Raw genomic sequence first — 21966 nt, 5'->3', positions numbered from 1 at the left:
CACAGAGATTCTCATATATGTTGGGTGACAAATGAAAACTTGATGCCAAAATGTTCCTCAGTTTTGGGATTGAGTTATTTTGTTTATAAGTCTTCCATTTTGATTGTTCTAATTAGCCACAAATTATAATTTGAATTAACAATTAACCCATCTCTTACAGCTATTTATCATACTAGTTACTATCTCTCTCTCTCTCTCTATATATATATATATATAAAGTAGTAGCGTTCATGTATATGTGTACAACTCTCCTACAGCCCAAACCACTGGACCGATCATAACAAAACCTGGCATGATGATGCCCCCCTCCAACCTAGGGATGCTGCACACCATTTTTCAAGGTAAAAGTCAGTCATAGCCTATATATATATATATATATATATATATATATATATATATATATATATATATATATATATATATCTCCTACAACCCATACCGCTGGACCGATCATGACTAAACCTGACATGATGATGGTCTCTGACCTAGGGATGGTGTACGTCAAGGTCAAAGACTGAAGTTTGATTTGGGTAGGCTCTTCATAAACTCCTCCACCTAGGGATGGTGCATACCAAGTTGGGGTATCTTTTTATAAAAATGTGTTTGTGATACTAAACAACTGTTAATCATTGTGATTTTTTGTAATTGTTCCGATTTTTATGTGTAACAATATAAGTGTCAACTTTGATGTAACCTATTTGCTTTAAAGTTCAGAGTTGGATTTCAGTCACTTCAGGTGGTAGTGAAAAAATTTTAAACACCTTAAGAAATAATTGCTCTTACAACATCCACTTATTGCAAGGGTGACTGCAAAGCGGATACCCGAGTGTACAACAAAGTCTCATGCAAAGCGCAGATATCTTTGCTGGTATGTATATGTTGCCTGCCCCTTTATGCGATATTTATCAGTCTCACTGACATCATTTGAAATATCCTTATTAACAGTATGTAATAAAGGAAAGAATAAAAAGAATGGAAGGGTCCATTATCAACATTATCACTATGGGAATTAATACTATTTAACCCATAGATGTGGATAGAAAGAGAAATAGAGAGAGGGGAAGGAATATAGTGAGCAGAATGATAAAAATTTGGGATTTTGTTTTTTTTATTTTTTTTATATTTAACTTTGTTAGCTCACTTTTTTGCTGATTTAAACAATATCACCAGAGCTGAACAAGTGACCCAATGGGTCACATTCTCTTTTATTAGATATATATACACACTGTGGTACCGTTAGTTTTAAAACTATAAGTGATCAACAAATGATAGAGTCGCACAGACTATATATAGGCGGTCATTTTTTTTTGGATCTTGTTTGAAAAATAGAGGATCATACGCTGCGTTAGCTTATATATTTTATTTATCTGTACAGATTTTCTTTTTAAGGAGTTCAATCAGCATGTATTTTGAAGAAGTCAAAGCCAAATTGATGATAAAAATAAATGACTAAATTCTAGTATTTATTAATGCAACATAAATTCAAACAAGGAATTATAATGAAGAAAAATGGATTTTCAAAGATAAGCTCTTTTCGTCCAATGATAAAGATTAGTAAAAATGCATCAGTCGTTAGCATAAATTTGAAAATTCATTTTTTGAAATATATATAGGAAATCTTTTTTGAAACAATTTTCAATAAAATAACAAATTATGAAATCAATCAAATGACTAATTCGCTAGTCAATCAATTAATCAATTAAATAGTAATTCCATTAATTAATCTATACATCTATAAAAGTGAAAGTGTCTGTCTGTTTACATTTCCCTACGCAATTACTACAGACTCGATATTAGATCTACAGGGCATTGAGATTTGGGAAAATTTTTGTAATCGGTTTTCAGACAGAAATTTGGCTGTTAAGAAGTCAAAGTTCAACAATTTGACCTTTGAGAACTCTACCAAACTCCTCCCACAATTTTGGGTATAAACACTTGAAATTTTAGATATAAGCTCCTTGGACATGGATTTAACTTAATAACTTGATTTGAGCCTAAAACAATAAATCTTAAGGGGTCATAATAGGTGTCAAAGTTTTAAAAGAATTTGACCGCTTCGGTCTCTACCAAATTACTCAAACAATTTCTGGTCTAAACATTTGAAATTTTACATAAAGGGTATTCAGAGATAGGGGAACCTTTTTAATCGGTTTGGGTCGAAAATTTGAGTTACCAATATATGTATGTATGTATATTAGCATGTCTGCCCAAAACTTTCGATAGAGGTGACGGATTTTTACAAAATCAGTATCGTTTTGAAGTTCGACCTTTCAGACGACAAATATCGAAAAATTGGCTAAAAACATTAATATCTTCACCTTCAACAGGGCACTTTTCTACAGGAGGGTGGGGGTCGTTTTTTTCGCCGATATTTTTGAAAGTCATCCTCTCCTTTCAATTGTCTAGCCTTAATTAAAACCTATATCGCTTCCAGTTTGGCGGTGGTCGTAATACAAAGACGTCAGGCTTTTTTTCTGTTCTTTTCCTCCTTTGCGGTAGGGGTTCGAGCCTGCCTTTCTACTACCACTTTTTTTTTTTTTTTTTTTTTGCTCAACATGCAACGCCGGACACCCATGCTAGTAGGCTCTAAATTTAAGATAATCTTAGTTTTAGAATTTATATATATATATATATATATATATATATATATATATATATATATATATATATGAGTTATCTTGAATGCAGCCCTAAGTTGAAATAAATTTCTTATAGATTTATAAATAAGAAAGATATTGTATATTTTTTTTTTTTTAATTGGAGTTCTTTTGTGTATTTATTTTATTTATTTGCGGACTGTTATCCTCATCTTCATTGTTGTTGCTGTTGTTTCACCACATTTCGGCAAACTCATCCTATGGCCTTCTTCATGTGATCAACCGTGATGGAATAGGAATGCTGAGTCACGTGACTGTATCGCCAGTAATGACTGCTTTCCATAGTTGTTGTCTTACCACATTTTGGCCAACGAAATCTCTGGCCTGCTTTGGGTAGGATTGAAACCGCTATCGTCAGACAATGCTCACCTAGAACCGCAGAGATTCAACACTGGGCTAGGGGCCCTATAACAAGTATGAAGATGAGGATAATAGTCCACAAATAAATAAAATAAATAAGAGTTGGAAAAAGTGTGTGTGTGTGTGTGTGTGTGTGTGTGTGTGTGTGTGTGTGTGTGTGTGTTTGTTTTTGTTTACACAGGGAAGTAATTCAAGGGTAAGTTTGTATTTTGATTTTTTTTTCCACTTAATCTTGCATTGTTTAAATTCACCTTGGTTAATTATGGGGGAGGGTAGGAGAGGTGCCAGGAGTTCTGATTAGTTAAGCTAAATCACATAACAAGATATGCCGAGTCCAAAGAAAGTGTGGTAGGACTGGTGCCCGGAAAACTCGTCCCCGGAAAACTACCCCCCTTTTTTCTAGATAGGAAAACTGGTCCCTTATTGATAAATATCGATTGAAAACACATTTTATGACCGTTCTTGAAGAAGATATTGTCTTTAAAAGAGAATACACATCTCATAATATTTAAAAAGAATTATTTTTATCTCTTTAAAAAAAACTTCATCACGGAGTCAAGATACGAAAAACGAAACCATAAATTTATTTAAACAATAATTTAGTTTTAACACCTTTGTGTTATTACGAAACAAAAATAAAAGAAAGAAAACACGTATTATCAAAGAAAGTAATTATTTTATTTAAAAGAATTAATTTAGTTTAAACAATTCTTGTGTTATTACGAAACAGCAAAAAAGAAAACACGATCTTATGTAATTTTGGTACCGCGCTAAAATAATAACGTTATTTCGAAAGCCATTCTTAACATGGGGAGGGGAGGGTATCGTTTAAAAAATCATTACGGGGGCACTTGTGCAGTATGCAGACGGCGGCTATTGTTAGGGGGCAATAACTCCAATTCCTTCTTGGTGAAATAACGCGGCAAATAAGTAACAAACAAGATTTTTTCCGAACAGAAAAATATTTGAAAACCAAAACATTTATTGTATAAAAATGTATCCATATATAATTATAAAAACATTATCAAAATGTATCCATATATAATTATGAAAACATTTATTTAAAAGTAAACGTATTTTTTTACTGATTTCTTCCTCAAAGCATTTTCTTTCACTCTCTTCGTATATATCTCAGACTTTATTTTTAATCGAGCGTGTATTTATTTATTTTTCTTCTTTTTTTTTTTCTTTGGATAAATTTGATTCATACTTTTATTTCGTGCTTGTTTTTATTTTATTTTTATTTTATTTAATTTTTATTTATTATTTTCTCCGCTAAATATTATTTTTTTGTTAAATTATTTTTTCGTATATATTCAAATAATGCTTTTGTCCCCCCCCCCTTTTGGGGGCCTCAAATAGTACCTTCAAAAAGTTTTTGTGATTAAATAAACCAAAGAAAACCTTTTGCGCATGCACTTTGAAGGAGTAATGGTTAAATAAAAACACTAGAGCCCACGTTCCCCGTGAAGTACCAAATTTTCTAAATAAAATATTTGTTTTATTATTTGATAATACAAGAAGTGTTTCCTTTTTTGTTTGTTTGCTTCGTAATAATATAGGAAATGCTAAAAACTAGAGTATTTTTTTTGTTTGTTTTTAGAAATATATGGTTTCGTTTTTCGTGTCTTTCGTTCGGTTGCGTTACATAATCAACCGTATTCACGTCCGGTAGCTTGATTTTTTTTCCGAGCACAGTGATCTTGGACATTACCTAAAAATATACAAATTTATTATCGGGGAGGGGGGACTCGTTTTAAAACTATATCTACCGCAGTATTTTCTTTAATTTTCTATTTTTGAGTGATTATCGAGACTCCTAAGACGTGATTGTCTCATGTCGGACATTTTTTGTTCAAAAGTAACACTCGACATTACTTTTTTTTTTTTTACTAAATAAATTCTTTAAAATAAGTTGAACCACCAAAAACTTTCAAAGCTAGGTAGAAAACGAACACTTAGAAAAATCAGTTTAATTTTTTTAAAACAACAGTAAACAAGTAAAAATATTTTTTAAATATATTATAGGATGTGTATTCTCTTTTAAAGACAATATCTTCTTCAAGAACGGTCATAAAATGCGTTTTCAATCGATATTTATTCAATAAGGGACCAGTTTTCCTACCTAGCAAACGGGAACGAGTTTTCCGGGGTCGAGTTTTCTTAAATTCGGTAGGACTAGGAGGCTTGTGCAATCTTTGTTTCAACTAGAAACATCATCTCACAAAGGCATCTTTTCAGAGTGTATCTATTGTCTTTTGAGACAGAAGAAATCATGAAAACATTTTGAACCTCATTAGGTAATTTGTAACTGTATTATTCTGTTTGAATAAAAATCTAATTGTGTGTTAGATTTAGTTCCTTTTTACTTGCCATCAACAGGTGAGCAAAATAAAACAGAAATTCAGTTTTGTTTTTGTTTTTTTAAGAGGAGGTAGGATAAAATTCCCAACAAATGCACAAACTGCATTGGGACAAAGATAAAAGTTGGCTCGCTTTCGAAAAGAAGTCGTCTTTCTCTGACCGAGAACAAAACACTTTCATCCTAGCCCGAAAATTGGACTGTATTCTTAGCAGTAACTTTAATTTTTGAAATGATTCTTGTCAATAAACAGTACGGAACGAGATATTTAAAACGAAAAAGCGAGTTCCATATTTAGAAATTCCATTATTTTAGGTCAAAATTCTTTTTTTTTTTTTTTTTTTTTGCTGAACAAAAATAAATAAATAAAATCCAGGGTTCTTACAAAAATAATACAAAGAAACAAAAAAACTAACTTCCATTAATCCCAACAGTCCAACACCATGCCAAAGTTTAGATTAGCAATACGAAATAAAAACAAACTAAAATATACTAGCATTCTATTTTTTTTTTTTTTGTTTAACAATTACTCTTTTCAATCTTTTATTTTGTTTTTATCAAATGAGTGTTTCGAATATGAAACAATATTCACCATTGTTAGAAAACCGAGAAGAAACGAAGTCAACTAAGTTTATCCGCCATCATCTCGAAAATAACTCGGCTTCTTATGTTTGGTGTTTACATTCCGATATACAGGGGACAACGCCTACCGACACTTAACCTCTTTTGTTTACATAAAGACCACCGTGAAATTAACACAAAAAATCTTAAAATATCACAACCAGCATTTAGGCGAAGAGGAGGGGGGAGGGTATTTATTTATTTTTCCATTGCAAGGTTTGGCAGAATTTAGAAAAACTCGTCCCTGGAAAACTTCATTTTTGCTAGTTAGGAAAACTGGTCCATTATTGAATAAATATTGATTGAAAACATTTTATGACTGTTATTGAAGGAGATATTGTTTTTAAAAGAGAATACACATCCCATTATATATATATATATATATATATATATATATATATATATATATATATATATATATATATATATATATATATATACTTGTTTACTGCTGTTTTAACAAAATAAAATTGATTTTTCTAAATGTTTGTTTTCTACCTAGCTTTGTAAGATTTTAATGGTTCAACTTATTTTAAAGAGTTTATTTAGTTAAAAAAAATTAATGTCGAATGTTACTTTTAAACAAAAAATGTCCGACATAAGGGTCAGGGTCACGTCTTAGGAGTCTCGATAATAGCTTAAAATAGAGTATTAAAGAAAATATTGAGGTAGATATAGTTTTAAAACGACCCCCTCCCCTCCAAAAGAGAATAAATTTGTATTTTTTAGGTAATAATGTCCACGATCACTGTTCAGGGGGGGGGGGGGAATCCAGCTACCAGAAGTGGATACGGTTGATTATGTAACGAAACCGAACGGAAAACACGAAAAACGAAACCATATATTTATTAAAAAAATACTTTAGTTTTTTAACACTTCTTGCTTGTGTTATTACGAAACAAACAAACAAAAAAAAGAAAATATTTCTTTTATTATCAAATAATAAAGCAAATATATTTTTTTAAATTTAGTTTTAACATTTTTTTGTGTTCACGAGACAATAAAAGGCATCCTGCAGTATGCGGACAACGGTCATCTTTTCTTGGTGCGTTTCACTAAACTGTCACCAGGTGACGCTTCTCGATCAAAAAATATTTAAATTGTACTTGTACTATTTAATCAAGACATTAAAAACTGAAAATATCTAAAAATAAAAAAGTTATATTGTACATATCCGTTTTGGACTGAAGATCCCTCCAAAAAATTTCACTTAATTTCATCGGATAGTTTTTTAATGTTTTTTTTTTTTTTTTTTTTTTTACAGCGGAAAAACACATTTTTATGATAACGCGTTGAAGGTAGCCATCTTTGAATTTTTTGAAAACGCCACGGATAGATTATTCAGTTTAAAGCGCCGACACCCCCCCCCCATCTTTAATACTAGCTTTTCTTCCTAAAAATCGAACCTTTTGATCGGCATTATAACAAATTGTTTTTTCGTTATTAAAAAAATCCTACTTGATGAAATTAAGTGAAAAAAATTTTTTTTCGGAGAACTTCATTCTATAACGGTCAATATAGTGGTCGATATAACCTTTTTTCGATATTTTCATTTTTTTTTTTTTAATGTCTTCATTAAACTGTACAAGTACCATTTAAATTATTAATTTATTGTTAACCCTTCAAAGTTGCGGGTTTGTATTACTGTACACATAGATTCGAAAAAGTTGTCAAAAAACAAATATAGAACAAATAAATGTTATCAAAGGCAAGATAAGTTACTTTCCTACCAAACTGGATATATTTTTTGTGTTTTTATTCAATGTAACATGGCGCCAGACTCTCTCTTTGACACGGTAAGTTTGGGAAAAGGAGTTAAAAATAAAAAAATATACAAAATACTGTTAAAAACCCACCAAATATATGCCGGCCTATGTCACGATAACATATATTGAGCGAGTTTCTAACAGTATTTTGTCTAGGTTTTTTTTATTTTTAACTCCTTTTCACAAACTTACCGTGTCAAAGAGAGAGTCGGCCGCCATTTTTAATTTTCCAATACATCGGTAAACACTGTATGTTTTTCGAGCTGAATAAACATGTTACATTGAATAAAAACACTAAAAAATTATCCAGTTATGTAGAATCTTGCCTTTGATAACATTTGTTATATATTTTTTGACAACTTTTCCGAATCTGTGTACAGTAATACAAACCCTATATATATATATATATATATATATATATATATATATATATATATATTAAATACTATGGGGATGCAATATTCGCCTTTAAAAACAATATCTCCTTCAAGAACGGTTATAAAATGTTTTCAATCGACATTTATTCAATAATGGACCAGTTTTCCTACCTAGCAAAAACGAACGAGTTTTCCAGGCACCGGTTTGGTATAAATATGCGAGATACACATTTCCTTAAAATATTAATCCGGCGCTCGAGTCAGAACAAATATGTAGAAGCTATTTAGTTTGGATTCAGAGATACATCATCTCTTCTTTCGAGAGGGATAGGTTGGTTTATGCGATCTCACCGGGGAATATTGCCCGTTCAATCTGGGATTTTCGTAGATAATTTATTAACGTCTTTGTGGCGTTCAATGACGATCACACCCATATTAATTTCGATATTGTGTAACATATGGCCCTCGTGAGATGGAAAAACCAATCATAGATTTTTATCCGGCCTTCAAACTAAGGTCAAACTGTTCTGTTCGATTCTTAAGCGGTCATCATTCACGACATTACATCCTAAAACGGTTAGAGGATTTGAATCCGGAAAAAGTGAATTTTCAAAGCCAATTAATTTTTGTTTTCTTTTAAAAGTACAAAATCAGTCTCTTACTCCAAAGAAACAAAATCTATTATAAACAAAGAGAATATAACCACAAGTGACAATAACTCGTATAAAGACAGAGAAGGAATGAGATACAACATGGAATAAGATTGGGTGGTGCAAAGAACATGCAGTGAGAGTGAAAGCAATTTATCTCCCTCCTAAAGAAGAAAGATGCGACACAAGAAGCGGGGCTGGCTTTAGGCCACTGAAAAACTATGTGGGCGCAATGGTTTTCAAAGGTCCCCGCACCGATTAATTAGTATTATTTATTCATATTTTTTTTTTTTTCAAAATCTCAATTTTCAGTTATTATTCCTATCCCTACCCACACAGGGTCCCCGCAAAATCCGCTTTGCATAGAGCTCCGCAACAAGAGTCGAAAAGTGAGATTGAAAGAGCTACCACCCTAGAGGAGGAGCAGGAGCACTCTGGCTTGCAAATAAATGGCATTCCTCAATAAGAGCACCCCAGGTCATTAGCAATAAAGTAACTCCTTCTTAAAAGAGAGGATACATATATAATACAAGTTTTTTTTTTTTTTTTGTTTCTTTCAAGCATAACTGAATCCTAAAACCAAGGAATATAGTATTTTATATTTTAAAATACATAGGAAAAAAACTCTTCCGATGGGGGGGGGGGGCTTTGATGAACTGCTTTACTATAATAATAGATTCATTAGGCATCTCCCGTGTGGCGTCCAGAAACATTTCTGAGCGCCACAGAGAGATCATGACCGCTATTGAAACTATTATTATTAGATCTATTATTGCATGCGGTCAACTAAGGCCACACAGACTCTGTGGGAAGCTAAGTAAATCGACGAACTTATGGAAAAATAGCACTCATATAACAAGCTTTCCCCGATATATGTCAAATTATCTCTTAGACTCCATTACTATCTGCATGGATTCTTCTTCCAGGCATGATCTCTTCCTTCGCTTGAAAGACATGAGAAGAGATGAAAGTACAATCCCTTGCTTTCACAGCTATGATTAATATGAAATAACTTGTTTTCAATGAAATGGATGGCTCTCGTCTAGGGGAGGCTCCATGTTTTGATAAGCTTCTGGGATTGACCTTTACTCCTGATCTGAAATGGAACACATACATAAAGTCTGTTGTCAAGGTCGCTGGAAAAATGGTAGGATCCGTCTACCGCTCCAGAAGATATCTCACTGCTGATGCAATTCTCTATCTATATAAAAGCCAAGTACGTCCAAGGATGGAGTACTGCTGCCACATCTGGGCAAGGGCTGCTAAAAACAGCCTATTCTGCCTTGGCAGAGTACAAAATAGACTTTGTGGCTTAGTGGAGGATGCCCTTTTCTCTTCCCTGCAACCTCTCTCCCACAGAAGTGACATTGCGAGCCTGTCTTTGTTTTATCATTATTTCCATGGCAAGTGCTCGTCTGAGCTCCAATCTTTGCCCCCCTCGCCAATCTTTCACGAAAAACACCCGTCTAGCTGAAACCACTGTCAATAATTTTCCCCATTCTTCATCTGTGCCTAAATCAAAACGTAGATTCCATGAACAAAGTTTCTTTCTTAGAAGTGCACGCCTGTGAAACTCTTCCGTTCGCCTGTTTCCCACCTGACTACAACTTGGATGTCAAGTCCAACATAAACAAATTCCTGGTGAACTGCCCCGTTAAGTAAGACACTTTATCAAATCTCCATTAGTAACGATTACTACGATATTATCCCATTGATTACTGTACACGCAATAACCCTTATCCCTGAGTGGCTTCCAGGCCTTGATAAGTGGTGACTACCATGTAAAAAAAAAAGAAGAAAAAAAAAAGAATCATTTTAAATAAGCATATCATCTATGTGTTAAATAACACTAAAAATAAAAATGGTTGATATATCTAAAACAAATCAATCTGCCCCATGAAATGGCTTCGAATGATTTTGGCTTCTTTTTATACGGGTGAAAATTTCAAATATTTAAAAACGTGTTGTTTTCTAGAGAAATTTTAAAAAATAATAAAATAAAAAGATACAAGAAAACATTGGCACTTGTAAGGAATGGATTTCAGTGCTTAGTTATCGACAAAGAATCTCGAGTCAGTCCCGGAAATGGCCAAAGTATTTTACGATTTGAAAGCTGTGATAAAAAATGTAAAAACGCAGACGACATTTAATATGGTTGGATAAAGTTACACTTGAAAATATTTTACTCCACTTTCACCCCCACCCTCCAAAAAGAAAGTTTTAGTCATTTCCAAGAAGACTGATTCAGGATTCTCCGTTGATACTCAGGAGTCTGAACTGATAGGATAAGTACTGAAATCCTCTGGATACTCATTCCTTACAAGTACCTTACCTTAAAGTGGACTAAAATATACAAAACATGAATAAATAAATACATGAAGTACAGCTAGAGTGAGGTCGTCCCCACTCCTAAAAAAGAAGTCACTCTGGACTGATGCAAAATTTGTCATGATTGGAGAAAAGCAACAGTAAATGACATCCTAAGTGAATGCAACAAACTAGCCTAAAAGGAATATAAAAGCAGATATGATTGGGTCGGGAAGGCAGTCCACTGGGAACTGTGCAAACCTATTAAGTGTGTCTTTGAAACAGGTGGTCGTACGATAGTTTTCCACCCCTTTTTTTTACGCAGACCTTTGCCTTTTTGTTGTACTTTGCAAGATGTTTCAAGCTATACCAGTTGGATAGTAAAAAGGAGACGAAGCAGTGTTGCATCATATGGTCTTCCTCTCCATCTGCAGATGGTTGGATCAATTTTACAACACCATCTGGTCATACCAACTTTTTATCACTTATTCCCATTCTTGGGTGATTGATTGTTTTCCACCGGACCAGAGGTGCTTCAGAAACAAGGACAGCCTCAGAAGGGGGGGGGGGGACTCATGTCAGTAGGAAGGACGGTGGAATTCCCTAGCCATCTGATCCACAGCTATAGTGTGGTCTCTTCCATCTGAGATGTTAGCGACACAACATGATAGAAGAAGCTTCTCCTGGATTTCAGTCATTGTGCCGTTGATTTATGTCCATGAAGGAGATGACAGCCATCACTGGTATCGTTTGTGATCTCTGAGGAGGGAGGAGGGGCGCAACCCTCACACCTGTGTCTGTGTGCGCATAACAGAGCATAGGTCGCGTGACGAGCCGTGTGCGAAGTGACGTCACGGCAAGGAAAATGGAAAAGACTATAAAAAGAACGTGCGCACAGACCAACGATGACGTTAGAGACGTGGATGAAGTTACGTGTGGCTGGAGAATGAAGAATAAACTTGAAAAAGCGAGTTGAAGTTATTTCCTATTCTTTGTTTCTTTTGTACTGAGTCTACAACACGTTTGATCCCGAGTGTCTACATGTTAGCGCATGCGTAAACGTGTGTTCTACGTTACATGTGTGGAGGGTAAAACATTTTTTTTTTCTTTTTAAACAACTCCAGGTTTGATTAAGGAAGTCAAAATTAAGAGAAAGACGCCGAATATGCGCGAGGGAAAGAGACAGGAAGTCATTCTTGGATGAAACCAAAGTTATCTAATTCCCTCAACCTGTTCATTGATCATTTGAAGTCTTCGTCTTCAAGCCATAATTAACACTTTCAGTTTTCAGAGAGGAAAGGAAGGAAAAATAAGCATGAGAGAACGAGAGAAAAAGAGAAAAAGAAAAAACCGAAAAGAGAAAGAAAAATAAAACGCGAGAAGGGGAGGGAGAAAAAGAAAGGGAAATAAAATCTCGCCAAATAGCGACAAATTTATAAGGAAGCAATGCACAATGCACTAACGATTTGGAATAAATCAGTTTGTTGTTTGTTTGTCTTTTTCCCCCTCGCTTTCTTTTTACCAACAAATAATATTTTCGTTAAGGTCAAGTTCCGTTCGTTTTTGTTTACATTCTTCGCCAGCTTTATCGCCGTTTTTCACGATGAATGCTGGAGAAGTCACTTCGGATTAATGGTTATGCAAACAAACTTTGCTGTTTTTCACAATATCTTAAAACTAGTAATCATTAATCAGAAGTAACTTTTCCAGGGCATTCATCTTGAAGCACAATGTTCAGCTCACGAAAAATGTAAACAAAGAGAGACGAGACTTGATTTTAAGCTTTATTTTTTTAAGATATACAGTTAAGAAATTAATGAATTGCTTTACCTCCTCATCTGTGATCTATTTGTGTTAAGATAAAACAGTTTTAAAAAGTTGGGGTTGTTTGTTTTACAATAGACCGAGGTATGAAAAAAAAATGGTGAAAAAAAAAATTAAACGTTATCAAACGCAAGATAAGTTACTCTTCTACCTATTTGGATAAGGTTTTAGTGTTTTAAGTGGGAAACGCAAATAGAAGAACGGGTTTGTAGTCTGTACACATAGATTCGAAAAAGTTGTCAAAAAAAATCAAATATATAACAAATAAATATTATCAAAGGCAAGATAAGTTACTTTTCTACCTAACTGGATATATTTTTCGTGTTTTTATTCAATGTAACATGTTTATTCAGCTCGAAAAACAGTGTTTACCGATGCATTGGAAAATTCAAAATGGCGCCCGGCACTCTCTTTAACACGGGAAGTTCAGGAAAAGATGTTATAAATAATAAATTAGACAAAATACTGTTAGAAATTCGCTCATTATATGTTACCGTGACATAAGTTGACATATATTCGGTGTTTTTTAATCGTATTTTGTCTAGTTTATTATTTATAACACCTTTTCCCAAACTTACCATGTTAAAGAGAGTGTCGGGCGCCATTTTGAATTTTCCAATACATCGGTAAACACTGCATGTTTTTCTAGCTGAATAAACATGTTACATTGAATAAAAACAAAAAAATGTATCCAGTTTGGTAGAAAAGTAACTTATCTTGCCTTTGATAACATTTATTTGTTATATATTTGCTTTTTGACAACTTTTTCGAATCTATGTGTACAGTAATACAAACCCCAAAAATCCATTTTTCTTATGTCGAATTATTTCAAGTAGTTCAGGGAGACGTCAGGGAGACAGGAGAACATTGGCTGTTGTAAAAAATTGCTCAAAAGTTATTTTAATATTTTTAACGCAAATAGGTCACAAATAAAATAAACCGTTTTTCTAATTTTCTAACGGAATTTACTTTACCACAATTTATGTCAGTATAGTAACGATTAGCCCCCCCCCCCCCAATGATTACAAATGAAAACTGGCTCACTAAAAATATATAAATTTCTAGAGCATATTTAAATTTAATTCATCAGGATGCATTTCATTTTATACAGAGAGGATGGGGGGGGAGAGAAAAAAGGAAGACTATCATGATATCGCAATGTATTCTGACTTTGTAATCATTGTAAACTAATGTCAATGTTATGAAATTATATATTTAACCATATACACTGACCCAAGGGACACGAAATGTCTAGTTTAGTACTAAAACTGTGGTTCTTATATAGAATTCAACCTAATTAAAACCAAAAATGCAGATAAATCGCTATGATGTTCGCCGAACGTCAAAGATTTTTCTATACTTGTCAAAAAACGAAGATGTCATATTCCAAAAATCACGTAAATTGATCAAGTAGTTATGTTTTTAACTAAGAAAATCAAATTTTATGAGTAAGCAAACGGGACTGTCTCGCGTCGACATCATGATAAAAAAGAACAAGGGGCAGATAAGTCCACAATAATTCAAACTTGCGAGATCAGCTTTGTAATGCTACAGATTCCACATCAATCCCTTTAAATCATTTAAGAATGAGTTTTTTTTTTGTATATATAAAAATAACTACTTGATCAATTTACGTGATTTTTGGAATACGATATTTTCGTTCCGTGACGAGTACGTACATCATAAATATTTTTTTTTTATTTATTTAGATTGAACCTTACACGTTCACCAATTTTACATTTAAGCTGAACCATACATAAACTGGCCCAACGAGTCACGGATGGTCTAGTCCAGTAATAAAAACTTTAGATAGAAATGCCTTGAATCCCCCACCCCCTCAAAAAAGGAGACAACGGATAGTTTGATGTGTGTGTGCACGCGTGTGAATAATTTGACACAAGCAAACAAGTGCGTGTTGGTTTTTAAAAAAACAAAAAAAATCACCAAGGGAATAAAATGCGTTTTTTAATACCTACACAAACATACATTCGGCGAAGAGACGGCAGTTCAAGATGAAATGAATGACTCTTTTTATTTTCGAGAGAGAGAGAGAGAGAGAGAGAGAGAGAGAGAATTAGAAAGAGGGCAGTTAATGGTAGTTATAAACAATCCAGCCCAGACAAACCGACGACACATGGTCGCCTCCATGTCTGCAAAGCAAAACACGCTTAAGCGAGAGCCGATGGTAATAATTCGAATTTTACTTCGTTCCTAAACAAGGAAGAATAAAAAATCGGAAAAAAAATGAAAGCTTGTTAAGATTTTTACTAAAATTAAAATGAAATTAGAATTAAAACAACCGTTTTTATGTTGTTTTCAGCATGAATAATAAATATGGGACCCTAAAATCAATGCGATTTAAAGTGACGAGGAGAATTTTGTTTTTTTAATAAGAAAAAAAATTAAGATAAAACAAGCAATTTATAAATTAATTAATCTCTTTGTTTGTTTGTTTTGACAGTATTGAATAAATATCTATTCGTTTTATTTCAATATCAAATGTTATTTAGTCCCATGTCAAATGTTATTTAGTCCCATGTTAAGAATGGCTTTTTAAATAATAACGTTATTATTTACGTCCGGATCACTCTCTGCACTAGTACCGTTTTTTTTGTTTTTTTTATTATTCAATTGTAAGGTTAAAGTACAGAATAGGTATAAAACACCCTGCCCTCTCCATTTTAAGAATGGCTTTTTTAAATAATAACGTTATTATTTCAGCACGGACCAATAAGTGCACTAGTACCGGAATGCTTTCAATAAGTATCAATAATCGAAAAAAAAAAAAAATCCGATTAAAAAAAGAACAATCAGATTTTGATCAAAGTTATACAGCCTAACATCATAAGTGTATTTGAGCAGTTTTATCACCGCGCAAGGGCCGGGCGTATAAAACCAACAGTAAGTTCTTTGATAAGACAGGTATTCGTTCAAAATGATAGTTTTTGTTTAGAGCACAAATGAACCATGATACTTGATTGTTACATTTTAAACTTTACTTCAAGTCATTATGTAAAAGTAATTTTAACAGTCGATTTTCTACAGTGCAATGTAGACTACACTGTATTGTGTACTAAGTCATTGCCAGGCGTGTGGCGCTAAGCTTCACACGCTTCCTCACTGAAGCTCTTTGTCCCAGTGCCACTACTGCACCAGTGCACCACGGTGGGTTCCCGACTAGAGTATGAAATCAATCGTCGATTTGATTGGAAAATTTGGCGATTTCACCAATTTCGATGGCATTAGAAGTGTGGAACTGGAACATTCATTGATCCGTATTCAATCCTGAGTCTCCCTGTTAGTGTGTGTGTGTGTGTGTGTGTGTGTGTGTTGAACAATTTTTTACCTCCATGTAAAAAAAAAAAACTTCAAGACTTGACATAATTCGCGTATTCTACGTTGTTTTTCGGACAGAAAAAGAACAAAAATCAGGTTTCTCCGATTGTGTTGATGAAATTTAAAACAAATTAAGTGATCGCGTCTCTACGTAATGTAATTAAAATAAGTTTTAAAAAATAAAAAATATATACAGAATTAAAAACAAAAAAAAAACAAATATGTAAAGATCAAGTAAATAAATAATTAAACGCAATTATTTATAACTTAAATATTTACATCATTATTTGTATATCTGTTTTAAAGAGTTTTTTAATCAACAGACTTATGATAAATTAAAAATTATTGAAAACCCCCTTTTAAATCGCTATAATTAATAAATATTGTGACTATTTCTTATGAGTCGGTGTTTGTGTGTTTCTCGCCACTATGTGACTTAATATTCCTGATAAAACTTTAGTAGAAAAAAATGTCATTTTTAAAAAAAACATTTTAAAAAAACACGTGCTCTTTATTACCAACCACTAATGCAAAGCCCGGATCGCAATATGAAAAACAAAATAAAACGCAAAGATGCGCGCGACGAGATCGTTAAAAAGTCAATTTCACAAAAGAAACATTAAATTTTCGCACAATTGGTGATATTGGATTTCCACCCTATTTTGTTGAATTTTTTCGTTTTAACTCAACAGACCTTTGTTTCGAAATAAATAGAAGCTTGAAAATAAATTAAAAGAGAAAAAAAAACTTATCTTGCCTTTGGTAATATTTGTTTTTTTTTTATTCCCCCCCCCCGTTTTTGTTTTAAAAATAGGGCGGTGGAAAAGTGCACAAGTACCTTTTTGTTTATTAAACTGTTAAGTGAAAATACAGAATAGTTACAAAACACCCTCCCTCATATTAAGAATGGCTTTCTAAATAATAACGTTCGTTATATCAGCATGGTAAATTGAAGAAGTACAAAAGTCACGTAGAGGCGAGAAAATACACACGGAAAGTGTTCTCATAATTGTATTAATATATTTATTATTTAGTAAAACTAGAAAGCATGCAGTATTTTTTCAGATAAAATTGACAAAAAAAGAAGCTTATGCACTTATGTTACCGTGCTAATTTTTAATAGTGTTTTCAAGTTAAATTCAAGTTGTACAATATCTCTGTTTAATTAAATTGTTCGATGGAAGAAAAGAATAATTACAAAACCATCTCCTCTACATGTTAAGAATGGCTTTCAAAATGATAACATTATTTTAGCACGGTAACATAAGTACCTAAGTGCCCCCCACCCCCAAATAAACGAATGTAACTTTATTTTTGTTTAAACCAACCGCAATAAAACTCCGGTGATTTTTTTTAAATCTTCAAAAAGGTCATACAGTTAAAATACGAGTCAAACTTGACTTGATTTCTTTTCGTTCATGATGGGAACAGGTTAAGAATTTAGTACTTACGAATGATAGCAGATTAGGGTTGAAGAAAGGTAAATTCTCTCAGAGGTTTGGAATATCATAGGACAACAACAGCCATTAAAACATTTTTCCTTTTTCGTATTGACAAGAGAACGATTTTACAAGGGAGATAATTCTCGTTTCGCGTTTTTTTTTTTTTTTTTTTTTTTTTTTTTTTTTTTCTGGGTGATAATATTACCTGGTGCTTATTCAAATTGGCACTTGTATGTACAGGCAAAAATGGTGGAATAAAGATAGAGGGACATGGTTTTGAAAGTCGATTTATCATAAATTTTGTGTAGGTTTCCGACTACTTTTTGATTGTATTTGAAAAATTAAAGACTAAAGTAAATTTCTAAAAGGAAAAAAATATTTAGACATGTGAAAAAAAAATGTTATGAAAAGTGTTTTCACGGCAAATTAATTAATTCAGCTAAATTTTGAAGATAAATAAATTCATTGTAAAAATACTTTGAAAGATACATATTAGCATTCTGGGTTTATTTCAAATACAATTAGTAAAGATATTGAATTAAATTTTAAAAAAAACAAAAAAACATTTTGTTTGTACAAAAAAATAGCTTAATTAGCTCCAAAAAGAAAACAAAATCCTATACAGAAGACCAAAATTTCAGACAATCGAAAGGTTGTCTAAAAATGACGTAAGGTAGTTTAAAGGAGGTAGGGGCGCAGTTTTTCTTCCTTTTTTTTTTTCTCCAAAATATGCATCCATACATTCCTATCGTGAATGTTTGTCTAATTTTTACCATTTTTTAATTTAATTTAATTATTTTTCTATGTTCCTGCTATTAAATTAAAAAAGTTTTATTTTTCAAGATTATATAAAAAACTATGTTGCGTCAGAAGTTTTACATTCATGCAAACAAGGAAAATATTAAAATCGTACATATAAAAATTATGCGAAACCTGTAATTTAAAAAAAAAGTAGAAATGTTTTTTGCAATTATAATTTTTTGTGTGAAAATATTAACTAAACAATGCTTAATTCAATGATAATATCTGTAGTTCAAGAAATTAATTTTTCTTTCATTAATGCAGACTTTTTTCGTACTGTTCCTGGAAAAAGAATGTTTTTTTAATTATTATAATTTATGGTGTTTTATTTTAATAAAAAAAACAAAAATAAATACATGCATTTTTTTTTTTACTACTGAAAACCATAACTTTAGCAAAGGCATTTTTTGTTTAAACAAAATAATACATTTCCACTAAGATTTCAGTAAAAAAAAATAAGGTGTTCATTATATCCCGTAGTCATTATTGGATAAATACTGAAAATTTCATAAAAATTGGTTGATTTCCTGATTTTTTGGTGATGTTTTTAAGCATAAGGAAGGGTCAAAATGTTTATACATTTTGAGCATCGGCATTCATTTTGCATGTACCTATATGGTGGCAATTAAAAATAAAGAAAATACAGAAAAGTTGATAAATGTGTAGTTTAGCCGGCATAAATTATTTGACAGACAAAAAATTATAAAAACTATTTTTATGTAAAACACATTAGACCCAAAGGCTGAAATAAAATCAGGAAAAATTTCATTTTTATTATTTTTTCATCATGTTTTATTAGACTAAATGTACAACATTTGAGGCCGCCGTATTGCTTTTAAAGTTTGGCCTTTCTAAGGTTTGACAAATTGGCCTTTTTAAGGCCAAATTTGGCCTTTTTCACGTTCTTTCATTACAAAAAAAAATATGGCGGCCAAAAGCAGGGTTGATGAAAGAATAAACCACCTAATGTACATAGATGACCTGAAACTGTTTGCACAAACAAAGACAAAACTAGAGACACTAATAAACACAGCCAGAATTTCCAGCTAGGATATCCAAATGGAATTTGGTATAGAAAAAGTGTGCACTGCTGATCATGAGAAGCAATAGAAGTATGATATTACCCAATTAAACAGAGATGAAGGCACTAGGCGAACATGATACTTGGGAGTTCTGGAAGCAGATACCATCAAAGCAACAGAAATGAAAGAGAAAATTGGAAAGGAATACCTCAGAAGAACAAGGAAAGTCCTCAAAACTAAACTATATAGTAGAAACTTAATTAAAGGAATAAACACATGGTCAGTGTCACCTGTAAGATACTCTAAACCGTTTATAAGTTGGGCCAAAGAAGAACTGAGGAATCTTTACCAGAAGACTAGAAAACTCATAAAATGAACAATGCACTACCTAAAGGATGAAACTGACTGATTTTATGTGAAAAAGAAAAAAGAGGAAGAGGGCTGGTCTGTATAGAAGACTGTGTAAATAACACAAGAAAAAAATTAGAAAATACATAATGTAGAACACAGAAAGAATAATTACTGTAGCAAGAGACACGGAAGAATAAAACAAGATGGAAAAAGAAGAGACGAGAAATAAGACGAGGAAAGAAAAATGGGAAGAGAAACAGCTACACAGACGATTCATAAGTATTACAAAAGAAGAGATTAACAAAAACACTTGGAAATGGCTACAAAAAAGAAACCTAAACAGAGAAACTGAATCCCCAATAATAGCTGCACAAGATAACATGAATAGAACCAACAACATCAAAGCAAAGATCGACAAAACACAAAAAAACAACAAATGCAGACTCTGTGAACAAAGAGACGAAACAATAAACCACATAATAAGTGAATGCAACAAACTAGTCCAAAAAGAATACAAAAATAGACACGATCAAGTGGGGAAGGCAGTACAATGGCAATTATGCAGACAATTGCATCTTGAATACCCAGACAAATGGTCGTATTCGAAAAAATTAAGAAATTGATCAAGTATTTTTTCTTAATAATTAAGAAAATCAAATTTTATATGAAGTGCACATTATGTTATGGACGGCGCAATCATGTTGACACACCAGTTCTCGCCAGATCATCAAAGTTAAGCAACGTTGAGCCTGGCAATTAACAGATGGGTGACCATTTGGGAAGGCTAGGTGCTGTATGTACCTTCTGGGAAGGTTGCGCATGGGGCTAGCACCCTAACCTCGTAAAAAGAGCTCAGTCGCTACAAAAGCATCTACAAAGTTGTAGATGGCCTATGGCCCTCCAGGGGCTCAAGGCTATGAATGGGATGGATGGACATTATGTTATGTTTCAATCTGCCAACGAGGGTAACTCAATTCAAACTACCGAGGCCAAAATCAGCTTTGTAATGGCTAAAATATATTATTCTAATAACTAAAATTAATTAAAAAATATATATACAACCATGGTCAAAATTATGGAGCATCCATAAAAAACCTTAGATAATAGTTTAAGCCTACATGTTTAAAGGTTAATTATTGTACAGTGAACAGTTGAGAACAAATGTAAAATATTTAATGATAGATTGGAGCACTTATTTGTTTTAAAGCCTCTTTTAAGAGTTTTAGCTGAGTTTCATACTAAATTCATTCCAACATTCAAAATGATTCATTGTCATACTAAAGATTGTTTCTTATTTTTCATTCCTACCAGTACTGTAATAGTATATTTAGTTAATTGTCTCCAACAAAGCAGTTTTCAGAGATTAAAAGGGCACAAATTGTTGATTTATCTGGTGGGGGAGATTCTCCGGTAGAAACTGCCAGGAAGATGGAACGTTCAAGGAAGGGAGTTCAAACAATGATTAAAGGGTACAAGGAAACAAAGTCTTTCAAAAACAGAAAAGAATGAGGCCGTAAAAAGTCTACAACTGCCAGGGAAGACAGATCGTTGGAAAGAACATCCCTTGCAGATAAGCAGAAAAGTTCTTCAGAGCTTGCTGCTGAACTTAGAGAGGATGCAAACAAAAACACATCAGCTCAAACAGTGAGAAGAAGGTTATTAGAAGTGGGATTAAAAGGATGCAAAGCAAGGAAGAAGTCATACTTGTCTCCGGTCAACAAGAAAAAACGACTGGAATTTGCAAAAAAAAAACAAAAAAAAGCATCAACATTGGACACCTGATGATTGGACCAAAATTGTTTGGTCTCATGAAAGTAACTTTGAGGTAAGTTAACAGCTTCTATTTCCTAAACTTTGAAAGGAACAATTGCAATTTTTATTTTAACATCTTTAAAAAAATTATAGCAAATTCTCATTTTCTTCATCAGATTTTTTTGCACCTCTGGAGCGGTTTATGTTCGCTGTAGGAAAGGAGAGGCATTTCCTCCTGATTGTGTGGTTCCAACTGTCAAATTTGAAGGAGGAAGCATAATAGTTTGGGGCTGCATAGTTTCTTCAGGCATGTTGTACACATAGGAGGGCAGAATGAT

At 32.8% G+C, this 21966-nt stretch overlaps 1 protein-coding gene across 1 annotated transcript in view; it reads right to left on the bottom strand.

The window, feature by feature from the left end:
* Window positions 1-17841, bottom strand: part of LOC145292070 (activin receptor type-1-like) — a 91961-nt gene extending 74120 nt beyond the window's left edge. Inside the window, exon 1 of the mRNA XM_080138125.1 lies at window positions 17712-17841. The gene's annotated coding sequence lies outside the window, so the exon portion shown is untranslated. The remainder of the gene's footprint in view (window positions 1-17711) is intronic.
* Between the last annotated feature and the right edge of the window lie 4125 nt (window positions 17842-21966).

The sequence above is a fragment of the Euprymna scolopes genome, chromosome 13 (genome assembly GCF_053919585.1).
Source record: "Euprymna scolopes isolate OS-2025 chromosome 13, ASM5391958v1, whole genome shotgun sequence".
Classification (NCBI taxonomy): domain Eukaryota; kingdom Metazoa; phylum Mollusca; class Cephalopoda; order Sepiida; family Sepiolidae; genus Euprymna; species Euprymna scolopes.
This window is presented reverse-complemented; position numbering and strand designations above follow the sequence as displayed.